This window comes from Lissotriton vulgaris, chromosome 4_1 (genome assembly GCF_964263255.1).
Source record: "Lissotriton vulgaris chromosome 4_1, aLisVul1.2, whole genome shotgun sequence".
In the NCBI taxonomy this organism is placed as follows: domain Eukaryota; kingdom Metazoa; phylum Chordata; class Amphibia; order Caudata; family Salamandridae; genus Lissotriton; species Lissotriton vulgaris.
Window position 1 is genome coordinate 1,480,515,285 of NC_141691.1, and position 27,286 is coordinate 1,480,542,570.

Here is a 27,286-nt window from a genome sequence, read left to right on the forward strand (position 1 = left end):
TCGTGACAAGCTTTACTGTGGCAATAGTATATATCTGGAAGCGTGATGAGCTTCATTATAGGATTAGTATGTATATGGAAGCGTCACAAGCTTCAATGTGGATTTAGTATATATCTGGTAGAGTGATGAGTTTAATTTGAAGAATCGCCTTCATCTGTAACAACTCAGCACATTAAGGTTAGTTAGGGGGCTCTTTAATTGCGAGAATATTTGGCCAAAACTCGCCAATCCTCACTGGTCCCTGCACCCAAGGAAATGTATTCTCCTGCAGTCCATGTCTTCCTCTCTCTACCTCTCGACCTCTCTCTACCGCTCTCTCTCTACCGCTCTCTCTCTACCTCTCTCTCTCTACCCCCTCTCTCTAGCCCTCTCTCTACCCCTCTCTCTGCTCCTCTCTCTACACACCTCTTACTACACACCTCTCTCTACACACCTCTCTCTACACACCTCTCTCTCCCTTTGTCTACACACCTCTCTCTCTCTCTACACACCTCTCTGCCTCTACCTCTAAGTGGCAGCTAGAGCCTGATAGTACTGCTTGTCCATTAAAAAAAAATAGCATTGGCATAGATTTTTATAAAAACAGTTTAAAAGTTACTAAAAGTGCAGTGACAGGTGTTGCAGCACAGTGGAAGGCTCTTTGCAAAAGTTGACTGGTAACCTTTCTTTTGCATGTTTCTCTATTTAGGTGTTAAACTGATATCAATGAGGTGCAATCTAAGCCCAGAGAGTGTTAACAAGTATAAAAATGAAAAAATAATGAAATAATACTGTCACAAAATGTGCCATATTATGCTTCATAATTTGCCATTTCTTGCTGCATACTTTAGTCAACCCTGCTGCATAATTTGTCCCTCTCATGCTGCATAATTCCAGTGCACACAGGTTTCCGCGGAATAGTTCAGATATATTAACAGGAAGAATTAATATGTTATGTTATATTTAATTTATACAGCGCACAGCTACTCAAAGTGTCCCGGCGCTTGCTCCAGAAAGTAAAAACTGACCCAGATCAGAGGCTAAAAAAGCTTAGTTTTTTCTCAAAAAGCAGTGGGTCTTGGATACCGCGGAGAGCCAACAGTAACTTATTCCAGGCCAAGCCAGCTTTACGAACAAAAGAACTCCCTTCCAAGTCTTTGGCGATTGCACCTGTGGATCTGAATCAATAGCTGGTCGGACGAACGAAGATGTCTACTTGGTTTATAAAAGGCAAATCTCTTCTGGAGATAAATGGGGCCTAGCCCATATTGGGCCTGATGTGCGATGGACCGCATTTTAAATTTTAGCCGAGATTCGACTGGGAGCCAGTGCAAATTCCGCAGATGGCTACGAACACTGTGTCTGGATGAAAGTCCCAGCAGCAATCTGGCTGCTAAATTTTGGACCACTTGCAGTTTCCTAGCAAGGTAGCCTGGACTGCGAACCAAAAGAGCGTTGGCATATTCCAATCAGGACAGGATCAGGGCCCGGACCACAGTCTCTTTGGCACTAACCGGCAGGAGAGGGAGAAACTCCCTCAAAATTTTCAAAGTGCCAAAGCACGTCCCTGCCAGCTTCTTCACTTGTGTCGAGAAGTTCCAGTTTTCATCGGAACAGGCACCAAGGTTTTTGGCAGTACCCTTCCCCATGGTTCGATGGGGGAAATCGGGAGGCCACAGCCTTTCTCGAGCCATACAGGTGCACTTCAGATTTTCCTTCATTGCACTTCAACTGTGCATTCGCCAACCAATGGAACACAGAGGACAAGCAATGCTGGGCTGCCACAATAGAGTTGTCACCCTTCTTCCAGGAAAACAGGAGCTGCGTGTCATCCGCAGGCCCTGTGAGATTACTATTATGCTAGAAATTATGTCCAAAAGTCCAACTCCGGGCAAAAGATTTATGAAGGAAGTCATTTTGCGGGAAAGTTTTTGACTTGGCAGGCGCAAGTGTGGGCAATGTGCAATGCAGTTAAAACTGTTAAGTGTCCCAAAAAAGGAAGACAGTGGTCATCAGAGGATGCTATTAAGGCTGCTTTTTTAGAACATTTTAGTAATATTTGTAATGTTCCGCCGGAAATCAACCTGTTTGAAAATACTCCTTTTTAGATTCTGTTCCAATACCAGCGCTTTTAGGTGTAGATAGTAGATCGATAGATAGCCCCTTTACACTAATCGAATTACAGGAGATAGTATGTAGACTGCCCGGGGGTAAGGATTATGGCGTCAATAGATTACCTGCAAAATATTATATGATCTTTTCTGTGGTTTTAAACATTTATTTATTGAAGGCTGCTTTTGAATTATTAAGGGTGATTCACCCCCGTCTTTTAAGCAAGAGAAAGAATGTCTTTTATTTTCTTAAGAAGGACAAGGACTCAACTGATCCTAGTTCTTCTTGTCCGATTACCCTTTTTAATACGGATTAAAAAAATTGTAATTAACCTGTTGGCGAATAGGATTACCAAAGTGGTGTTTTACTTAATACATAACAATCAGAATGGTTTTATAGCTGGTAGGCAATTGAGTACTAATACTAATTACCTAGTAGAGACCTTAGATATGTTATTCACTAATCAGACACCCAGCAATGATTTTTTTGTTGGATGCAGAAAAGGGAAAGGTAAATTTGGATTTTCTCCCCAGATTATAGAGTTTATTTGGAGGATGTATTAGGGAGCAGAAGCCAAGATTATTTTGCCCACTCTCGCCAGTTCTTTTGCTTTTCCATTAATCTCATGTCTCATGTCAATAGCAAATAGGAATGATATAACTATTCAAGCTCCAGTTCCTTTTATGGCTAAGATTAAATTGCATGCCAATGACATTATGCTTGTGCTCGCTCCAAGGGAATAAGGGCAGAGAAGGGTCCTCGATATTCTCACAGCCTTTAAATCGATGAGAGGGTATAAGGTGAATAGAGCCAAAACCGATCTAATTTTGACCAATTGCACCACTGGGAATTTTATTAGGCATGAGCGGATTTTGCGGATTGGCAATCCGCGAATTTGCGGGTTTGCGAATTTGCGGATTGCGAAAATCCACAAAATCCGCGAATCCGCGCAGATTATTATTTTTTTTTGTTCACACGGGTTTCTGCAAGTTCGCGAGGGTTTTGTACAATTTTGCAAATTGCGAAATTGTACAAAACGCGTGCGAACTTGCAGAAATCCGTGCGAACACAATGTGCCCAGTAGGGTATGTGCCTCTTGTGTGAATAAAAGGTCAGAGAAAGATCAGTTCAGCAGATGAAGAGAAAAGAAGCTCCTGGTCACAGGAACAGCACGGGTATTGCGCTTGTGAAAGTCAAGGATGCAAAGCCGATCCAGCATCACAGCTGATTTTTCACGGTAGATTTGGGAAGAAGGCACACCTGTCCAGCCTCGACGACGCTCACTGTTGTTTTTGGGCTAATGAATGAGTCACTGAATTTGAGCATCAACTAGTTCGGGCGACCATGTGTGTGTTACTATGCAATCGCCCCGAAGGGCGCAGGGGTCCCTTGAGTGAGCTGCAGACCTGTGCCCAGCCATGCAACTATTTTACAATGGCGCCAGCAAGCTGCCAGCGCCGTTGTAAAATAGTTACAAAGTTAGCTTGCACAGGAAGCACTTAGATAAAATAAAGCAGCACCTGCTTCGTTTTATCTAGTGGTTCCTGTGCAAGCTAACTTTGTAACTATTTTACAACGGCGCTGGCAGCTTGCTGGCGCCATTGTAAAATAGTTACATGAGTGGGGGTTCAACTTTTGAACCCGTTACGTTCGCGGATTTTTTTTTGCGGATTTTGCGGGAAATCCGCAAAATTCGCGGATTGCGGATTTCCCAAAAATCCGCAAAATCCGCGAGCGTAACGGATTTCCCGCTCACACCTAAATTTTATTTGAGAGTTTAGAGACTGCGTTTATGTCATTCCAAGTGGTATTTGGGGGTATATTTTGCCTTAGACGTGATTTAGATATATGATTTGAACTATATAAACCATTACTGATTAAGGTTAAAAATCTGTTTTGTAGATGGATGTTGCTTCCTCTTAGACTGTTGGGCCGGGTTGCCTTAATTAAAATGGCCATCCTTCCTTAATTTAATTTCTTTTTTGCCACAACATTATGCCCTATTAACTGTAAATTTTTTGCTGAAACTCCATGATGTCTTCTTTTTATGGAATAATTCCAGCCGAAGGATAGCACTAAGCACTTTAAATCGCAGCACGGATGAAGGGCGGCAAGCCCTCCCTTGCTTCAAGATGTACTAGTTTGCACATGTTTAGATTCACTAAGAAAAATACCGCATGTAGCTACATTCAGAACAAATTTGTTTATAAGATGTTGGAAGAATATCAAATTAGAGACTTGGCTAGAGTTGTCAAAAATACAAACAAAAGTTCAATATAAGACCCAGCAAGGGCTCCTGAAGAGTAGATTACAGTTTTAAAAGGTCTTTGAGATCCCTTTTGTTAATTTGGAAACTCCGCTGAGCCACCTAGAGTTAGAGGGAGGGGTCTCTATGGATCCAGCTATTGTAGCCAGATGGGGGCATGAATGGAATTGCGAACTTGGGTGATTTTTTACAGAATGACATATGGAGAACTTGGCTTGAGATAGAGCAGTTGGTGACTTACTATAGAAGATGGCTGCAATGGTCTTACGAAACTCTACTCAATCTGCTAGTTAAGATCGATCCTAAAGAAAAGTTAACTAAGAAGGTGTGAATGACCGAGGCGGGACTTAGCGGCAACCATCATGGCCGCAACTTAAGACTGCTCTGTGAACCCCCAGTCCTAAGACATTAATTCGAAGTACTTATCCGAGAAACAGGTATAGAAGGGAAATGGGAGCATAAGCGGTGCTGACCGGAGCTTTCCTTATTAAAATCGGTGCAAGTGGGCAGGAGCAGTGCTGATCGTCGACTCTAGGCCTGTGACTGGTGGAGCCAGGGCCTCAATTACAGCAGTGGCCGGTGGGAGTGACAGGGTATCAGGTGTGACCCCACCCCCGGAGGTTCGGAGTAGTAAAACCTCGAAGCTCCGGAATTGTCCGCAAACCCCCCCCGACTGTAAGGAAGCTAATTGAGCACTGTACTGTTAACTTCAGCCCCCGAGTGCACGGAGCCACAACATTTGCACAATGTACGTGACTAAGCTGGGGCCTGGGTCGGCTGCCGTGGGTGACTGAGGTGACCCTGCGGCCCGCCCGATACTGATTTGGAGCCTCGGAGCTGCCCGTGGGCCCCCAGCACCAGTGACGGAATCCATCCGGGCATTGACTGCTGCTTTGTGGCCCCCGTTGGAGTGGGGCCGCGACGGCACTGAAGCACGCGCACTTGCGCTGAGGCTTGGGTCGGCTGCTGGGGTGGGGGAGGAATCGCTGCGGCCATCCTGAAACGGCCTTGCTGCGATCTGGGGACGAAGAATTGGCACTGAGCCATACAGTGGTGAGGCTCCGTGGAGTTCCTGCCTTGCCTCTGCTGATGCTGGAATGGGCTGCATAGTGCCTACGAGTGACTGCCCCACCTTCCCCATGCACTAACTGGGCCAGAGCTGGATGTGGTCCTTATCTGGGGAGCAGCGTGTAAGGTGATCTGCGAGTGTGCCCACTGTAGGGGTGACAGGGGGAGGCCGGCAGGATATACTGACAGTGGACTACATTTACACAGTGACTGCAGCAGCTGCTACTACTTTGTGCCCAGCTGGATTGTGCCTCACTGCCTGTGGCGCCCCCTGCGCTTGGGGCAAATGTGCAGAACCTTGATGAGTGCCTTTGCTCTGATCTGTCGGGGTGTGAGGAATGGCTTTGGAGTGGTGTCCCTGTTGCTCCTACACCAGTGAAGACAGCTGCCTGAGGACACGTGCGGTGTCCTGACCTGCTCCCCTGTTATTCCTTGACACACTGGTGGCCCAGGGGTCTGCCAAGCCGTGGAGACCCTCAGCTGTCTGGAGGGCTTGATAGCCAATAACGTCCTGGGCCTGAGCGGTGACGGCCCAGCCTTCAAGGTGTTCCACAAAAACCACAGGCGGCACCCACACTGGCGGCGACGCCCCTGGTGCCACTTCCCACTGCTTCCATTTGAATATTGACCCTGCCACGTATCCGGATCCGACAAACTTAAATCAGCGCCCTCCACCTCGGTCCACGGCAGGCCCTACACCGTCCTGACAACCTTAGGAAGACCCATTCGACTCCATCCAGCATGCATCTTAAGATTCTCACTGGAGCACGACCGAGGTCTCACCATGTCCAACGCCAAGGGCGCCAGGGTGTCCCAGCAAAGTACACTTGACCAGTTTACCTGCCCGAAGATGGATCTTGTCTAAAAGAAAGGGGCCAGCGATAAATCAAAAAGTGGAGCAGACCCAACCAAGCCGACGATGAAGGACTTAATGACAGCCATCATAGGTGTCCGCACTTCTATTGATACTCTTTCCTTGGAGGTAACGCTGATCAGAGCCGATCTTACAAAATACAGGGAGAAGGTCAAACAATTGGAGGTTACGACCGCCAGCCTTGTGGAGGACACCTCGCAACTCCAAACTGACATCAGCAAACTTCAATTTTTTCGCAAAGTCACAGAGGACAAGTTGGAAGACTATGAGGGACGTCTGGGATGCAATAACATCCGCATTCTTGGCGTACCAGAGAAATCGGAAGGGCCCGCTACTGACCTATTCATTGAGGAGTTAATCTCGTCGCAGCTACAACCAAAGGGCCTTTCAAAGCTGTTTGTGGTAGAGAGGGCTCATAGAGTGCCTAGGTGTCGCCCCAAGCCGGGTCCCCCCCTCGTCCAATTTTGGCCAGACTGCTCAACTACAGAGACAGAGACACTATCCTCCAGGCGGCAAAGGTTGCTCCTCCGATCCAAGTGGATGGCTCCGAGATCACCTTCTGCCCTGACCTAACCCTGCGGTGAAGATGCTGAGGTGCTCCTTCCTTGATGTCAAGCGACGATTAATAGAAAGAGGTTTCAAATACGCCATGCTCTTCCCGGCGCACCTGCAGGTTGAACTGGACATCAAAACCTGCTTCTATGACCTTCCGGAGGTGGCATCCGACTAGCTGGACAGCCTCAGATCCTCGCCGGGCCGAGACTCCCCTGATCAGTGAATTCAAAGTGCTCTCTTGCGAAAGGGCTTTTGCTGCTTCGAAACGCTTTGCTTCAGCTATTGAAAACCTATGCACCACCGACCCTCAGCCTAAGCTGATACTGGTCCTCATACGGACGCCCAGGGGACTCTCCCATCTAAAGACCTGAATATTGAACATGTCCTGAATCGAAGATCTGTACTTGTGGGAGGGGCGCAGGGTTGGTTCTATAGCCTCCCCCGTGTGCGTTTTTCTTTTCAGTAGAATAATTGGGCAACAGGCACTCTGTATTTAAAATATTATGGGCAGTTTTAAACCCGGAGTGCAGGGGAGCAGGATGGGGGGACGTGTGGAGGGGTTGTTCTTCTTTTTGTGCATTTATTTGTTGTATTTTCTCGACGACACACTGTATGAATGTGACCCTGTTAGGGGAGATCCGCTTAGATTAAAATGGGAATGCAGTACAATAGGGAACTCAAAATCTTACGTTGGAATGTAAACGAATTGGGGGATAAGATCAAGAGGAGTGTTGTGTTGCAATAGATCAGAAGGCAATCGTCGGATATCATTTTACTCCAGGAAACACACCTCGTTTGCAATTCATGTAAGGCAATGCATAGGTGGGGATATTCGATGGTAGCTCATGCGGGCTTCACCTCTAGCTCCAGGGGAGTGGGTGTTATGCAGAGAAAATTGTTTCCTTTCTCGTCTACCTCTACAAACTTAGACGATCGAGGTAGATATGTAGGAATCACGGGCTCTTGGGAGGGCAGGCCCATCACCTTTATGTCAATATACACCCCCCCCCCCCCAGATGCAGGGTACAACCTTCACTGACTTGAGTGCTATACTCCTAACGTTGCCTGAAGGACTCCTGGTGCTTGGACGTGATCTTAACTCCATTATTTTGGGCGCTTTAGGAGGCTATGGGTGTGCAGGATGGCTGGAGTGCGCACATCCCCGACAAGGTGCAGTATACCTTCCACTCAGGGGCACACAACAGCTTATCCCATCTGGATTATATATTGGTCCCAGCTTCACAGATTGCACGCATACACAAAATCCGCCATCTGGCTAAGGGTATCTCAAATCATTCCCCGCTATGGGTCCACATAGTTTTGGATTACACACGGGTAGGAAGGGTTGCCCCAATAAACCCATGGTATTTAAAAAACAAACAAAATTCGGAAAGGAATCACCAAATCTATTGAGGGCTTCTTTCTAGAAAACGAACACTCAGTTGAATCAACCGAGACGCTTTGGGAAGAGGTGATCCGAGGACAAGCCCTTTCCTTGATAGCCGGTTCCAAAAAAGACAAGATGAGAGAAATCTCAGACATAGAACAGGACTTATACCGTCTAGAACAAGATGTCACCTCAGATGCTGCACCCGAGGCCCTCCATTCCCTACGCCAGCGACAGGAAGAATATTGAGCATTGGTCACCGATCGTGCCAAATTAATGAGGCAGGAAAGGTTAGGGCGGATATATGACTGGGGCGACAAGGCAGGCAAAGTGCTCGCACGGTTAGACAAACGTGAACAGGCCAGCAGGTCACTGATGGTTCCTCAGTGATGGACCCCCAAGACACAGCTAACCGTTTTGCAGATCATTTTCAAACTGTGTACAGTTCTGTGACACAATACCCCGAAGCAGACTTTACTGATCATATCAAGGATATAACCCTTCCGAGATTATCGGATTCAGATTTCACGTTCATGGACAGTGTAATCACTGCTGACGAAATAGCCATGGCAATAAGAGCGTTGCACTCCGGGAAAGCTTTGGGCCCGAATGGTCTACCTATAGAGTTTTACAAGCTTCAACCAGACAGAGTAGCCCCCTATTTGAAGTCTATGTTCGAAGACAGCCTAAAGGAGGGAACATTGCCGCTGGATCAAAGAATTGCAACCATAGTCACAATCCACAAAGAAGGGAAGCCCAATACAGAATGTACCTCTTATCAGCCCATATCACTGCTAAACGCAGAACCCAAAATTCTTGCTAAGGTGCTGGCCAACAGGCTGATCAAGGTGATAGGCGATCTAGTTCATCCAGACCAATCAGGGTTCATCCCTGAAAGAAACACGGCCCTCAATCTGCGCTGGCTGCACGGAGTTCTGGGCAGGGTGTCGATGATCTGGGAGGACGCCGTTATAGTCTCTCTCGATGCCACCATGGCCTTCGATACGCTGGAGTGGCCCTACCTACTTGCGGTACTCGCCAAGCTGTGATTTGGGCCAAATTTCTGCTGCTGGATACGGCTGTAATATAGCAAACCACTGGCCCAAGTAGTGGTAAATAACAGGAAGTCTGAACCCTTTGAACTTAGCAGGGGAACCCATCAAGGGTGCCCTATTTCTCCTTAACTGTTGGCCCTAGAGCCACTCGCAGCATGGATCCGTAAAGATGTAATGATTCGGGGGATGCGCTGGTCGGCGGAATGGGAAGACTGGATTTACCTATATGCTGATGATATTCCCCTTTATCTTACGTCCCCCAAGATATCCCTAATAGTAGCTTTTGATATATTAGATGTTTTTGGGAGGTACTCTGGATTTCTGGTCAATTGACAAAAGTCGCTCCTCTATGTCCTTTGTGGAACTCCTCCCCCTTTACCCTGAAGTTGCCCGATTCCAGTGGTCTCGGATGGCTTCAAATACCTGGTCATTTTTATATCTTTGGACCCTTTGACTCATTACGCCTGCAATCTACTCCCCTCACTGCAACGGCTCAAGAGTGATTTAGCACATTGGAAGTCCCTCCTGCTCTCGTTATTAGGTAAATCTGCTTTATTTAAAATGATGTCTTTACCCCGCTTTTTGTATGCGCTACAGAATGCAGCCGACCCTGTCCCAACCGCATATTTTAAGGATATCGAAGGACTTCTTAGAGACCTACTATGGGGAGGGAGCTGCGCATAGCTATGAAAAAAATGACACTTGGCTGGTATGATGGGGGAATTGGGTTGCCTGATATTAAAAACATACTACTGGGCGGCACACCTCACTGCTATCAACCACTGCACATACGGACACCCGAACAACCAGGGGTTCTTGATGGATCGTTGGCTTTTACCCAAAGGGACCTTTTCGAGAGCACTATGTTCTACACCAAATAAATATACACTCTCCAGACCCACAGCCCACACAGTTAAAATATGGCACGCTGACACTAAATCGATTGGCTGGCAAAATAAATTGACGATGACCACACTGAAATTAGGATATATGGGGAATTCAAAAGGATTCGATAAATGGGACTTGATAGGTATTTCCCGTATCAAAGACCTATGATGTGCTGTGGGGGGGGTGAAGCCTTTGACACTTTGCAAACTCAGTATGCCCTAGCAGATTCCGAATACTACCGCTATCTGCAAATCAGACATTCGCTGCAAACAGCTATTCCTGAGGACTCTGCCCCACCAGACATTTCCCCATTAGAGGACAGACTACTAGATGGCTACCTACATGATAAGGCCATCTCCCTAACATATCGAAAGCTTATCAATAACATCGACAACCCTCAAATCAAATTGTGAGGCAAATGGACAGAGGACGGACTAGAGTTAGATGATGAAACCTGGCAAGAAGCAGTCTCTTCTCCTGAGGTGGTTGCTATCTCAGCAAGACTTCGGTTGGTGCAAATGAGGATCCCCCACAGAATTTACATAACCGGCCCCAACTGATACACATGGGTGGGCTAGCGGATGGCTCCTGTAGGAGGGGATGCACACATTCATTCACATATTATGGCACTGTGATCTCATCCAAGAATACTGGCGCAAAATCCATGCTGTCATGAGTGAGGTGTTGGGAGTAGACCTGAGACCGGAGGCACCCAGGTGCCTCCTTAATATTTGGAACCCACTGACCTCAACTCCTACACAATTAAATGAATCACGCTTGGCTGCATGATTGCCAAGCAAAATATTGCGCAGCTCTGGGGATCCCGCACCCGCCCACAGTCGTAGCCTGGGAAGGAGATCTAGACTGGTGTATGTTGAGGGAAAAGACAATCTATATGGCCTGGGCTGTCTCCGCAAATGGTCTAAGGTTTGGGCCCTCTGGAACACCTCCTGTGATGTTGAGGAAGAAGATCCCCCATCCCCGTGAATTTCAATGAACTGTATTGCTATATTGGGTATTACCTGATTCTACTGTAAACCTGATTGATTTTGTGATTTTTACCTTTATGTTTAGACTATTTAATACAAAGATTTATAAAAAAATAAATAGGAGTGGGTACTAGATGCAGTGGAAAACCAGAATATTAGAAAGAGAGGTCAGTGGAATCGATAGCTGTTGTCCTGTGAGGATGTAGACCTACATGCACAGAGTTCAGTGAAATGGCTCAGCGAACAGAATGTGATATTTTCAAAGGGGGATTGGCAGAGAATCAATGAGTTTAGCTGTTCCACCTTGAGCGGGAGCCAATTTTCATAAGATGCAGAGCTTTGAAAAATGGATGGTATACTGGACTCCGCTTTTTTTGCATAAATTGAATCAGAACCACTCAAATCAGTGCTTTAGGTGTGGACTGGCAGGAGGTGGTGGTTGGGCCCACATATTTTGGTTTTGCAGTAAACTCAGCCATTTTTGGTTGTGTATTTATTGATGTGTAGAAAATTTGCTGGGGAGCCAATGACTGCAAATCCATGTACTGGCTCTGATGGGCGTATGCTTGATGTCGGGTATACCATTAAGAATACAGAAGCTGCAGTATATTGCCATACTGGTGGCTCGGTCTTTGATTCTTCCGAGATGGAGGTCCGAACTCGCACCGTTTCGCTCACTGGTGGGAGAAAATGATCAAGGTCAAGGAACAGGAAAGGATGTTTGCGGTGAGGTCTGGTAATATAAAGATACTATTTGAAGATTTTGGGGAGGAAAGGAGGTTTACAAGGGGTGAGGATTCTGACCAGGGTTAATTAGGCTTTTTGAAGGTTAACAGCTGTATCCTTTCCTATATAGCATCTTAACTATTTATTTAATTTCCTTTTACTTGAATAACTATGTATGTTTGATCTGTATAAATGTTTGTTTCAACACTGTACCACTGAATAAAAAAAAAAAAGAGTTTGAACACATGAACCGGACACTGCTTTGACTCACGCCCCACTAGATACCTATATCGAGCACACTGGAAAAAGTGCAAAAAATCAAGTCTGATCAGTCGATTCCAGCACACTGCACCGTGGCAAGTACAGATTGTCACCCTGGGCTCAAACAGATTGGTACCCCTATTTCTGAATTTACTTCTGTGCACACAAACCCCTTAGTTGCAGAACTGTTGTATTAAAGATGGTGTAAGGCAAAAAAGGAGTATTGGAAGTAAGTTGCCACTGCTAGAGTCCTGTATCACTGACAGGGCACCATTGTGAGCTTGGTGTGTATGGTGTTTGTATACTGCAAACCTAGCAAAAGGCAGCCGAATGCTGTACAGTGTTCTTACTATATAGAACACAAGGGCACCCATTCGAGTCAGCAAAGGACCTCGGGGAACATATTTTATAGAGCAACAGTGGTCCCATGCATAGGGAATATACGGGCACAAATAAATATAGGCACAATGGAAGCTATATTCAGTAATGACTTGTCCAGCCGGAAAGAGGTCCAATTTTTACTTAGAAAAGAGTTCAAGGATACTCTGCCAGGGAAGACACTACAGCGCATCAACAAGGCTCACCTTCCCCCTCCTGACGAGACAGAGCGATCCGCCGGCGCGTTACCTTAAGTCTTCCTTATAACGGGAAGTCGATCTCTTTTAAATAATACAACACGGTACCGAGTATCCTTGCCGGTCTGTGTTTGCAAGGCTCCCCAAATACGGATCCCCTTGACACTCCTAAGTCTACCTGGCCGACATCCTCTGCGCGCTACCTTTGGCTACTGGGGCTTTTACTATTTAGGCATTATTTTGTCCTGATGATGATCCCTCTGATTTTATAATGGGATCGAAACGCCGTCGACTTCTTACACACCATATACTGTGAATGTGTAACTTATGTGTTAGGCTAGTAATGGTGGTGAATTGAATTTCTGTTATTGTGTAACTTACAGAAATCTACAGCTTCTGCCTAAAAACTCTGTTCTACTTCTTGACTACTTTCTTCACCATGCCAATCTGTATACGTTTGGGTACAGTCTTGTGCCCTACTTCGTAGACTTGTTGAAGGTATCTTTGTGTGAACTCTTCTCTAAGTAAAAATTGGACCTCTGCCCGGCTGGACAAGTCATTACTGAATATAGCTTCCATTTTGTCTATATTTATTTGTGCTTGTATATTCCCTATGCATGGGACCACTGTTGCTCTCTATAAAAAAAAAGTACAGTGTTCTGACAGCCAGTGGTAGCTGGCACAGTCACGGGTGGTAGGGCGGGCACTGGAGGGTAGGGTGCGGGGGTGCAATGTAAATATATAAATAAATAAACACTTTTACTTACCTCCGGGTACAACGTCTCTGCTCCTCCTCTTCTCCGTTAGACTCCAGGAACAGGAAACACAACCAGGCTCCCCTGAGCAATCACAATGCTGCAATGCAGTGTTGTGATTGGTAAACACCCAGGATCCTCTGACCAATCACAATGCTGCAATGCTGCAATGCAGCGTTGTGTTTGGTCTGAGCATCGTAGTTCAACGCTCAGCCAGGGAATGGGGTCCTGGGCATGTTCTCAATGCAGGCTGTAATGCAGCCTGCGTGGAGAACAGGCAAAGTGTGCATGACAGTTTGGCCGGTTCCAGTGGGCTGGCCAAACAGTCATGTGCACTTAGGAGTGGGCAAACCACTTCTACCCTGCCCTGCTCCGAGAAGAGAGCATGCCCGTCCGCAAAGCAGCATGGACACATAAAATGATAACTCAAAGTTCTTACCATTGTATGCTTCCTTCATTTGCACTGCTTAAAAGCAGTGGGGCAAGGCTCTTCCGCCATAGCGACAGTGCAGCCACTGCTAGTGGCTTTCCTGCGGAGTGCTGATATCTTTCTATTGGTGGGGGTGGATCGGGGGCCCTTGTTGGCTATAGGCCACTGCCTGAAGAACATGCTGGTGTGCTCCTATGGCAATGATAAGGTCTCTTGGAGGATGCTTGTGTAACAGGCACTTGTAGAAGGACTAACTTACTTCTGGGAACCCTTGCCACAGAAAAGGCACAGTTTGATCTAGCTAAAATCCTATGGCGCTGTTGAAGGAGCTCAGGATTGTTCTTGTGCAATTGAATCTTTTACTTGTTTACAGTAAATTATTCAGGATTCAGTCGAAACCCTAAATAAGTTAGTTATGGGTTTGTGAATAGCACATAATTTACCAGTTCCTCGACCCATTGGCTGTTGAATATCTTCGTAGGCAGAATATTATCTACTGAACATTGGTTCTAAAAGAGGATCAGGCCATGACCGTACACAAACATTGTTTTAATTGTATAAGAAGATATTATTCTAGTAAAGAGCGCATAGACCATTTGAAATAGCCCGTGTGTGTTGGAGCTAGATTGTAATAAGTAATGTGTTTGAAAGTATTACTCCAGATGCCTTTATACAGGGGATTTTTTGATAAACAGTCTGCAATCCTCTATCAATGTTACTTTTAAACAAACAGATCGTTTAATTAGACATATAGGGATGTTTTAGGTAGTACAAGTTTAAATTAATGATGGTGGTTTGGCAAAACAACTGGTGCGTAGCAAATACAGTGATATTTCATGTGGTTGAATACATAAGTGAAAGGTAAGTGGTAGAGATTGAGCGCCTCATTTCAACGAAGATGCAGAAGGGAAGCCTGCAAAAAAAGTCATGGTACTGTATTTAGTGCAAGAAGAGTGACAGTCTAATGCACGAGTACTGATTCAATATCCACTAGACAAATACTACCACTCTGCAAAACTTGCCTTGACAAGTGTCAGAAAAATTACAGAACATGTTGTGCAATGTTTACCAAATTAGAAGTGCAAACAATCATAGATAGCTGATATTACACCACAACTTAAAATAAAAGAAAACTGTATAAAATTAAATAAGGTGACACGAAATGGTGAAATTATTATTGTATCTCTTTGACAATTGGTAAACTGAACTGGCGTGTCATGTATGAGAGGTGGGGCAAGCATGCAATTGTGCTGTCACAACCCTACGGATTAACTGAAAAAGCAAAGAAGAGAGGTGAGATGACCAAGGTTCAGCATGGACTGGTTCCCTGAGGAACAGGGTCAGTATTGATTTACATTCGGTGGGCCTCTGTCTAGAGTGGCACAGTGGGCGACAAATCATGGGTTGGAAGGCTACAGAGTGATTGCCACTGGTTACACTATTTACAAGCATTCATCCCATCATCATTTAGGTCTTTGATTGCCATTATTATGCCTCAGAAAAACGGAGACTGGTGCAGCTTTCCAAGCCTACTACTACCAATGTTTGTGAATTCCAAAAAGAGTATTTCTTTGGATGCAGATTTACTATTTTTGGGGGAAATCAAACACAATAAGTTTCCGCTCCAAAAATGTTAAAAGCTCTTAGTGAAATGAGAAGGACCCAACCCAGGACCCCAGACCCAACTACCAAGCCAAGAAAGTATTTGGGGGGTGTCACACACAAACAACCCCCTCCCTTCAAAGCTACTCCTGAGCCCGTCCATCCTAGGCCTGATAGTGCTCCATGGAACTCATGACTACCATCACAGTCACCTACACTGCAATGCCTTGCATCATTTATTTTAAATGTATTTTCACTGCACAAACTATGATAAGCCTTGATGGAAGAGTTGACAAATCCTCTCCGGAGCACCTTCGGACCCCTGCCCACATCACATCTTCAATGGAGCAGGCACCACCATCGCCCCTGAACTCTGCCGCACCATCAACTGCTCCATCAAGTTTGCCACCTTCCCAGAAGACTGGAAACACTCCAAGATCAACCCCTTGTGGAAGAAACCCCTCTGCCAACCCGACAGACCTCAAGACCTATATTGCTTCTCCTCTTCCTAGCATAGGTCATTGAGAGGGCCATAAACGGCCAACTCTCCGAGTTCTTCGAAGTGAACTACATCCTGGTCCAATCCAGCTTTCGAAGCAACCACAGCACCAACACCCCCCACCTCGTTGCCACAGACGATGTCTGTGCCCTCCTCGACCGAGGCAAAACTGTAGCCCTCATCCTCCTGGACCTCTTGGCTGCCTTCAATACCTTCTCTCACTGCACCACATGCACAAGACTCCATGACACCGGCATTTGTGACAAAGGCTTGAAATGGGTCCGCTCCTTATTCACCAGCCAAACACAGACAATCAGCCTACCTACATTTCTCTCGAACCCACTCCTCCCTGAACAACACACTATTCAACATCTACATGGTCCTGCTCGCAGCCATCATCAGGAACCACATACTCAACATCGTCGCCTACACCAGCGACTCCCAGCAGATTCTCTCCCTCACCAGCGAACTAACAGTCACCAATAACAATTTTCGAGACTGGGAGAAGGCTGTTGCTGCAGGATGAAGAACAGCTGCCTCAAGCTCAACTCAGAGAAGACTAAAGTCCTCATCACTGCTCCACCCCCTCTGCCTGGGACGACTCCTGGTAGCCTGCAGCACTATGAACCTTGTCCACACCCATAGACCACCGGGAAACCTCTGCATCATTCTGAACTCCTCGCTCACCATGAGCTGCCAGATCAACAGCATATCATCCTGCTTTCACATGCTATGCCAGCTCCAAAAGATCTTAAAATGGATCCCCAATGAGTCCAGAAAGACGGTCACCCACACACTCGTCAGCAGCAGATTCCACTACAGCAATGCACTCTACACCAGCATCACCCAGTAACTCCTCAAGAAATTGCAACACATCCAGAAAACCTCTACCAGACTTGTCTGCAACATCCTCCACTGCAACCACATCACCAGCCACCTAAGAGACCTTCACTGGCTCCCAGTCAACAAAAGAATCACCTTGTGGCTCCTCACACACATCTACAAAGCCTTACATGATGTGTGACCTGCATACCTCAACCTTTGCCTCACGCTCCACTTTCCCACCAGAGACCTCTGCTCTGCCCAACTGGCCCTGGCTATTGTCCAAACAAATCTGCAAGCACAAAGTCGGAGGAATATCCTTCTCCTACCTCACAGCGAATACCTGGAACAGCCTGCCTCTCCACCTCAGGCAATCACCGTCACTGCCTCAATTTAGGAAGGATCTTAAAACCTGGCTCTTCGGCTGAACCACAGCCCCTTAACAGACCTGCAGTTCCCCCCCCCAGCATCTTGAGAAACTTACGGGTGAGTAGTCATGCTTTATAGGCCTTTCATTGAGTGTTTGATCAAATCGGAGCTTGTAGGCAGATCTCCATGTTTCTAGTCCTCACCTTTCAACTTCATTTTATTAAGTGACTGACAGCTCAAAGCTTAGTTCTTGCGAGTTAACAATGACAGAACCCTTTTGGCTCCTAATGAACTCCATAGAGCTATGACATTAATGGATTGAGTACATTGTCATAAAGGTTGCTTTAGAATGTTGAGTTCGCAGTTTCATGCAGACGAATAAAGACTCATGATACCAAGCTCTGTGTGTGGTGCAGTCATTCACGGGTGCCCCAGATGGAAAGACGCTACAAATGGCTACGAGATAGGAGATAACTAACTCAAAGATTGACAGTGCTCTCTCAGAGAGTTTGCCTTTGTCCAGGCAAACTGCTCATGCTTGCCACATGTGCCTTCGTCAAAGTACAGAATCGATGTGTAATACATGTGGAGTCAAAGCACAGTTTCAGCTGTTGTGAAGCATTTGAAAAGGTAAGCATTTACAGAGAATCAACAAGTTGGCCGGCAACATGTTTGCCATACCATACATAAAGGTACTGCGCTACTACTCAAATATAGTCTTACCTAGTATGGAGTGGTAACGCTGTGACTACAAGTACTGCCAAGCAGAGATCACCCTGGTGTCAAAAAGTAAAAAGCGACAACCAAGAGCAAAATAACGCTGTGAGTATGAGTGCTGCAAGGCAGAAAGCAACCGGTTGTAAGTAAGTGCTAAGCAAAGCCAGAAGTAAAGCCAGAAGCAAAGCGACCTCGAGGCAAGAAACAGCTGTGTTCTTACCAAAAGTAATTAAAGAGAGTCTGCTTACCGCAGCATTGGGGAAAGCAACCCAAGGAGAATTGCCTTGGGTTGTGCTGAGGGAGGTGCCCATACCTGTAAAGGTGAGCAACCAAAGCCACTGAGTGAGTCTAAGATCGACTCCATAGTAATTGAAGAGTGAAAGTCAGTAAGGTGTTCGGAATAGTGGCAGATTGCTTTTAGGATGGAGACCAAGAAGAAAATCCCATTTCCTGTTATCATAAAGGATGGTCCAGAGGCTGATACATCACAGGGTCTCACAGAGAGTGAACTAGAAACAGTGGCAGAAAGACCGTCACATCAAGTTCCACTCTGGTCTAAAACGCTGCTGTTTTCTTGAAAACCACTATCATCATTTGATACCGCCAAAAAGCTAAATATTGGCAACCGATGTACGACGTGGATATAGACATTTGAAGATTTCATTGATGCTCTTGAAGAGACTCATAACTAAAAGATTATTAAATACCTCAACAATCTTGTTGGTGATGGTGTAAAGGAAGTCATAAAGAAAATGCTGCAAACTGCAGAAGATATCACATACTGTCAGATATAAGAAACCTTGAATCTCAAGTTCAATCCAGTGGCAAATGTTGACTTTGAAAGATATATTTTCAGTCAAGAATGACAGAATGTTGGTGAAACCATGGACGAATTGGTAGAGAGACTTGACATACTCATTAAACACTGTAAGTTCAATTAATTTAATGATGAAGAAGCCATGCGTCTTAGGTCATTGATGGTTGCTTGTCTGATTCCTTCAGAAGAAGAATGCTGAGAGAAACTTTAAGTCTGGAATGACTGTTAACACCGATCGGTAAGCTGCTGACATGTAGGCAGAAGGCGCCCTGAATGAATTAGCCTTGAGTGTGAAAAGCAAGTAAAAGCAAAAGATTGAAGGATGTAAGGTGATGTATACAGTAAAAAGAATGTATATTTTAGATGTGGATTTTCCTTTCCACATGAAGACAAATGTTCTGCCATTGGACAGATCTGTAAGGGCTGCGGAAATTAGAACCATTTTGTGACAGAGTGTAAAGCAAAGGGAAAAACAACTGCGCCATAGTGCGAAGACAAAATGGCCACTGAAAAGTCCCCCGGAGCAACCTTTGGCGTTCTCCCACAAGAACCATCGGAGACGTTGGATATGACATATCAACGCTGAACGAAGTTGATTGTCATCTAAATCTTTGTCAACCAATAACATGTTCCTCCATATCAGTATCAAGTAAAAGTGAAGAAGATGCTTGTGCCATGTACATGTTTAATTCAGAAGAGTGTGTGCTTGTTGGGCTGGCTGTATGTGAAGAAAAATACAAGTCAAAGAAAAGTCGACATGCCAAAGCACCAAAGTCATTCAAACAATGTCCGAAAATTACTCTGATAATAAATGGTTGGTCAGTAACTTTAATGATCGGCAATGGTGTATTGATAACCATCATGCCAAGGATAAATATAACAAATTGCATCCTTATCACTACTCATACCGTCAAAAACCAAAGTGTGTCAATGGGCTGCTTTGACCCCCTTAAAAAGTCAATGTTCATTTGTAGCGTTGATGAAACACAAGAAAACAAAGGTGTAAACACCCATCCATGTGCTTCAAGGGACAGCGTCAAGTACCTAACTACTCAGCTTCAGCACTGCTGGTGATATGGGACTGATGTCAGTGAACTACAAGATGAATGCTCACCATGAAATAGTAAGTCAGGACCCTTTGTTGCGTCATGGTTTGGGAACGGTTGGAACTATGAAAGTAAAGTTGTATATTAATGAGGATGTCCATCCTGTTGCTCAAAGACATACACAAATTGCTTTTCATTCACAAGATGCTGTTGGAAAAGATCTTGAATTGTTACTTAAGCATGGTTTCATTGAGCATTCTACTGATCCAGCACCTTGAGTTTCTCCCATCATGGTAATGCCCAAAAAGGTGAGTGAAGGAGTGGCACGCATTTGCGTTGACATGTGTCAGGCAAACAAGGTAATTGAACGAGAATGACATCCAGGTCCACACATTGCTTATATATTAATACACTTAAATGGTGTAAAGTTTTCCTCTCGCCTTGAATTGAATAAAGGCTATCATAAGTTGGAACTCGAAGAAAATTGCTGCTACATTACATCCTTTTCTATAAATGTTGATCTGTTTCAATACAAAAGGTTAAGCTTTGATGTGTCATCAGCTGCAGAACATTTTCAAGACGTCATTCAATGTATTATACAGCCTGTCATGAATGCGTTCAATTATATTGATCACATATTATTTTTCAGAGCTACCCAAAAAGAGCACAAGGCTTTCACACAAGTATGTTGTTTACTGGCTGAGGCAGGTTTGACTTTGAATACAGACAAATGTGAGTTCCAAAAGACAAAATTAAAATTATTTGGCCGTACCTTTTTTGATGGGGGTATGACACCTGATTCTGCTAAAGTACAAACTCTATGAAATGATAACCCCCCACAAGATGTTTCAATGGTGGGTTCATTTCTTGGCAAGGTCAGCTACTATTCTAGATATATAGAGACTTTGCCACTGATAAAGGAAGAAACATTTAACTTAAATAATATGGTAAGCTTGTATAACATTAACATGTGTTATGCTTAAAGAAACAGGAAATGAAACAATGTGCATTTTTATAGGTGTCCAAATTAATGTGTAACATGTTTACCCTGATTTTGTTGTAGGAAGCATCAATTTCAATTGTATTTTCATTTGTCAAGTTAAGCTGGGCCTCATTAATTCTCTATACTCTGCATTTCCTTTATTTCAACGTTCTTAAATAAATGTGTTTTAGCAGAATGTGGCACGGTGCAGTATTAAATAAATAATTCACATTAGCCTAAGAAAACATGTCATCCTCTTAGAATATGTTGAATCCAATACATGTTTTAATTCCTTTCTAAGCTACATGTTCTCATCACATTTGATTAGAAATTAGCTGTCACTTGGTCACAATAATCAATACCAAGAGTATAATTAAAGCAAAAGTGTATGCAGGGAAATGTGGAGCTTATGATGTATATCCGTAGAAGTTGTAACTAGAATGTTTCTGCTTTAGACTAGTTCATCATCACACAGTGGAGTTCTGGGTAGCTAATAGAATAAGCTGCAGGTTTCTCGTGGAAACTCAATGTAAAACCAATGTACAGAGGCGATTGCAACTTAGTATGCCGCTTAAATATAATGTCAGCTGTTCTCATATGTTACCGTATATTGCAGACCATTGAACAATCCTTTAACCATTGCTTGATGATGACATAATACCGAAGGTGATGGATTCATAAGTTATTGTGTTTAATGTACATGTTCCTAGTTAGGGAAACTCCACTTGCACTTACACCACCCTTTATTTAGACACACACTGAGAGCAGTATACTGATCAGATTGGTCTATGCTAATTGCTCAGTGACCATCTTTTTGCCTTTTACACTATAAGCTATTGCTGAGGGTGTTTACAAATTTTTCTTTAAGATTACAGCTATTGCTGTGACTAACTCCTGATTGAGAGACGATTCTGATGAGTTTTCCAGAGCTACTCTTCATGAGAGGTTCAACTAAAACCTAAATACTATTTCTAGATGCTCCTTAAAATTCTCACTCTTTTCCAAAGAGCTCTTCATGGGTTCTGATAGGTTAGGGTCTATTAGTGTAGAATAGGGACTTAGGTAAATTTCCTTTATGGAGCACGCTATGATATTTTCCTGTTTGCTGCTATCCATTATTTTTCTTGATATTTTTGTAAACGGATTTAACAAATTTTGAAATGGAAGAAATATTTAACTCAAATCACTAAAACAAAAAATATAAATAAAGCTTTTAAAATTCACCTAAACTGTATTTTCTGAACATAATAAGTAGTGTAGAAATTCAATTTGAATTATGCTCCATTCTATAACGGTGGCAAAGATCCAGTTGACCTGAAGAAGTTTAAGGCGCGGAGTTGGAGACCACTGTTGTAAGTTAAAGGGTTGAACTGTTATAAATTATTCACGCACCAGCAGTTTCTGGTAGCAGAGATATAGTTCACACCCTGAATGTAGCTAGAAAATAAATAATTTCCCAAGTCAAAATAAAACTCTTGATTCCCGAATCCAGTGCCCAGAAATCGAAGACCTGACAAGGCGCTATGAGAAGATGTTTGCGGTTTTGAAGGTGTAAGTATTAATAGGGAGATATGTTGTTTGTAGTCGTCATGTTTGGGTTAGATTTCGGCATTGCGAGTATGAATGCAGGAGTAGAAGAAGAAGTATTAAGAAGTTGTTGAAGATAAGAGACTGAAGTATTCAGGTTCACTTATAGTCAGAAAACCCTGGGGTATACATACATTAAATTGTATAAAAAAACTTGTTTGAATGATTTGAGGTGTAGAGTATGAGGTACCATCACCTATACCAGTGAGATAGAAAATGAAGCATTCTTGTGATTGATTAACATTGATCAGTGTTGGTGGAATCTATTTGCGTAAACAGGTGAAGTTGTATTGATATGGTGATTTCCCGCTGACCAAGATTTCACTTGCAGTTTTGGCAAATGTTTTTGAATGATTGGGACACTGTTATTTCTTTAGTAAAGAGCAAACAAGAAGTGTAGAAGTTTATTGTTGAAGTTGTGTGAATGGCAGGAAAATTGTAAAAGATTGTGAACTGCTGTGAGGAGGAAGACACTTCTTAAGCTGTGGTCGGAAGAGGAACCGGGATGCCTGTACTCAGGCTAGCAGGAGAACTTGAAAAGGGGAAGACCACATGCAAAGAGCGGGCGGCAGCTTATAACTTGAAAAGTGGAACAGACTCAGCATCACGGTTGCAGTAATACTGGAAGTATTTGGCATCATTTGAAATAAGACTTCACAAGAAAAAGCCCATAATCGATTGCCCGTTTTAAAAAAAAGAAATTAGAAGAAATAAACACAGGCACTTTCTGGATCGGTTGGAGTATCTATCAGAACCAACTATTGATTGAAGAAAAGGGAATGAAACTATTGAGGTATCAAGGTATAACATAAGGATTAAGCCCTGATGAAGCCGATTGGTTAATGACAACCTCGGCGAAACGCGTTGGCATGACAGACGGGGATTGGAGTGTGAAAGAAGAAAAAGAAAAGAAAGAAATCTTCAAGAGCCCAACTAACTGTCCTATGTTTTTTTGAGAAATGAGCACTACTGTTATGATAAGTGGTGTGCTGCATTCTTTGCTATAATGCTGTGAGGAGTGTCATATTGGTCGGTTTGGTGTGTTGTCGTGCTGGGAGAGGTTGGTGAAGTCAGCGGTATCGCGCTGGGATTGTATTGTTAAAAATTTAATAATGTATTTGAATTTGTCGAGAAAGATTTGACAAACTATTAGCTCAAATTGGATTGGTTGAAAAGGATTTGAAGTATACAGAACAAAACAATAATATTGTGATTGGAAATTTTATTGCCTATTGCATTTCATAAATGAATCATTTTAAAGAATTACAATTTTTTGGCAGAGGGAATTTTACTATTCTAGTACGGAAGGGTTAAAAGATATCTCCTGACAGGATGCCTACTCATATTATGACATCAGAGTATGGTTTCACACGTTCTTGACTTCGCCAGTAGAGTGGAATCACTGGAAAAGAGGGTGCGCGGAGGTTCCTATATACGGGATATTTAATACCATGAATCTTGGGAATTTGAAGGGGAAATTGCATGAGGTAAGGCCGCCACCTAGACCTACTCTATACAAGGCTCTCAATATATGTGAAAAGGTTGCGAGAGAAAAGGAAAGAGAAAAATACCAGAAAAAGGACAAAGCGAGCTGTACAGAATTATGCAGATGCTAGATGGGATGACGAACAATGTAGATGGAGGAAGGCTGTCACAGAGGGAACCACACTATATCCAGTTATTACCACAGATACCGAGAAGAACGGAAAAGAGAATGGCCACCAGAAGTAAGATGAGGATGAATTAGATACAGATTCCAGAGATTAGATTTTAGAACAGATGTTGGCATTAAGACCTCCATCCTATACAACTTCTGTGGTTCACAGAGGCCTTAGAGCTGATGCTGCAAACCCGAGTTTAGTCCAGTTTGAAAGACAGATACTCTAAATTGTCCCACCAGTTGTAGTTAGACCACAATGTGATGCTCCAACAGTATTGGTTACAATTGAAACACACACTACAGCCCAGTTAACTCCTGTAAATGCCCCAATAATACCCAGAGAAATGACAGCTACTCCTTCAAAAGTGGATTTACGGTCAGAAGCACCTCAAGTCATGGGAGGTGTATCAACCACAGGATCTGCTCTGACTTCACAAAATTCTCAGATTGTCCTGTGGAGACCCCCACAGACAGTACAAGCACTAATAGATGGAGGGACCTTATTCTTCATGACTTCAGTTATACCTAGTGATATCAATGCATCCACTTCCACAGAAAGAAATGTACCAACTTGGCAAGAAGAAGCAGCAGGTAACAGAAAAGTAGACAGCGCCTAGGTAGTGGAAAGACAAGATCAGAAAGGGAGAAACCATTAAAAGCAGCCGAATGAACGACAGAATGGTAAGAAGTAATAAGGGGATGCCTAGAATTTGAACATATTGAGCAGTACCAAATAAAAAAAATAATTTGCCTGTGTAAAGACATTACACAAAGAGCAGCTATAGTGTATGATAAATTGGCAGAGGTAGAGCAGAAATACGAGATAGATCTCAAGAAAAGGTTTCACCAGAAAAAAGTTATAGAGTTCAGTTAGATAACCCAGCATTGGAACACATGAGACTTCCTGGAACGCGTTTGCACATTTCAGAACTAGTCAAATGCATTCGAAAATGGAGTCAAGTTGAGAAACTAGAAATAAAATGGGCTAGAAAGCATGAGAAGAAAAAGAAAGCTAAAGTGAGTAAAAAAGATTAGGAAAATGAGCGAGAGACAGAATTTCCCCTTACAGAAATCGCAGGAGGAATGTATGTACATGTTCCTTGGAGTTGAGGTGAATGGGCCAAAAATTGAGAGACAAGCCGTGAAATGCTATTCACAAGTTGAGCAGTTCATTAAGATTTCCAAAGTGTTGAAAGATTTGAATGCATTATTTGATATAGTAGTACCTGCTGATTTTTGGGCTGAAGGTAAGGTTGCTGTACAGTGGGCAAAAGAAGAACCGATGAGGGAGACTAGAACAAATGCATCATCTCCTATAGTAACCGAGATGTAAGAGGCATTGATTACTTTCCTGAAGGGCAGAGTGCCGCATAGAGATTTGGATTGGCTCCAGATTCCTACTCAAGAGCCGAAAGAGACTGTACATGAATATTATGAAAGGTTGTTGCAGGTGTTTCAGAATCACAGTGGACGAGAATATCCTGAAGAGAAGGAAATGAGGGGTTTTATGTCACAGATTGTGTTAGGATTAAAACTGGAAATTTGTACACACATAATGGAAAGTTTGATCTGTTGCTAGAACATGTCATTAGACAAGAGTTTGAGGTATGCAAAGTATTGTAGTGATGAGTTATCAATACAACAGAAAAAGATTAAGGAAAAGTTCATGTTGGCACAAACAAAGTTGGCTTGGAAAGGTTTCCAGAGTCCTTCTTTCACAGGACCTCAGGGGAATATACAAGAAGTTCCTGTTCTGCAGATTGGGTTTCAGGGAAATGAAGGAAGGTTCAGTCTGTCTCAGCTAGAGATGGAGATGTTTCTGTGGGTAGAGGATCCGGAATAGATATTGCTGCAATGAAAGATATTACACAATATTAAGTCTATCACAGAATTAGACACTGGGAATTCAAATGCCAAATGTGCCTGCACCACAAACTCAAATACCTGGGCAATGTCAAACACTAATGATGCCCACCCCACCTATTGAATGTAATATCCATAATGTAGGAGACCCTTGATTCGATTTAAATCTGTTACTGAAAATTAACACAAATTCCTTTTAAAATTTCATGCCACAGTTCTTACCGGAATCGATTACAGCAATACCCATTTTTTTAAGCTGATTGATCAGGATTCAATAATTCCCAATGACAGTGCCTGAGAGAGGAAAAAGATTGCATACTTAGCACAGTCTTAGAGGTAGACCAGAGCTGTCCCTGCGTAGATGCTAAAGTATGGGGTCACCCATTATCATTTTTAGAAGATACAGGAGCTACCAGGTCTACAGTAGGAACAGTGGAAGTTCCAGTTCTACCTGTCTTGGGGGAAAACAATCCAAGCTGTGGGAGTTACAAATAAACAATTCAGAAATCCCATTTCAGAAGATGTATCCATAAAAATAAGCTCTTATGAAGAAAGACATCCGTTTGTGGTTTGTGATTCAAGGCTTGTAAATCTGCTAGGGAGAGATATACTGTGCAAGTGAAATTGCACTATTTACTGCACTCCTAATGGTGTTGCTTTGAGACACATGATGAGGACGTGGATTAAAAGTTGGTTATATAGAAGAGTGAAATAAGAGTGTTTCCTTTATTCACCATCATTTTCAGATTTATGTGAAGATTTAAATGAGGCAGTGAATCCTGAAGTTTGGCATTTGACATTGAAGGATATTGGACTAGTCTGAGTTGCTGTAAAACCAAACATCTTGTTTTCTAGAACACCCCCATACCATTTGACATCATAGGCTATTGAAGGAATAACATCAGTCTTAGAAGATATGCTTGAGAAAGGAATACTGAGGGAATTGTCTGGAAGTCCATGTAATTCTCCGATCATGGGTTTACAGAAGCCCAACAGGAAATATAGATTGGTTCAGGACCTAAGGAGGATTAATGAGATAGTTTTTCCATGCTGTCCTGTGGTACCGAATCCAGCCACCATACTTTTCCAGATCCCGTGTACTACAAAATGGCTTATTGTCATTGATCTGTGCCAGGCTTTCTCTTCCGTGCAATTGCACAAGGAAAGGCAGTATCTTTTTTCCTGTGTGTTTCAACAAAAGCTGCTAGCATGGTGAATTGACCCACAAGAGTATAGAGATACCTTCTATTTCCAATCAGATCTTAAAGAGAAGTCTTGAGACCCTACACATGGCAAACAAGTCAACTCTCATCCAATACCTAGATGATTTGTTTGTGGCACCAGAAACGCATGAGGCTTGCAAGCACGACTCCATTGCTTTGTGAAATCACCTTGCTGAGAA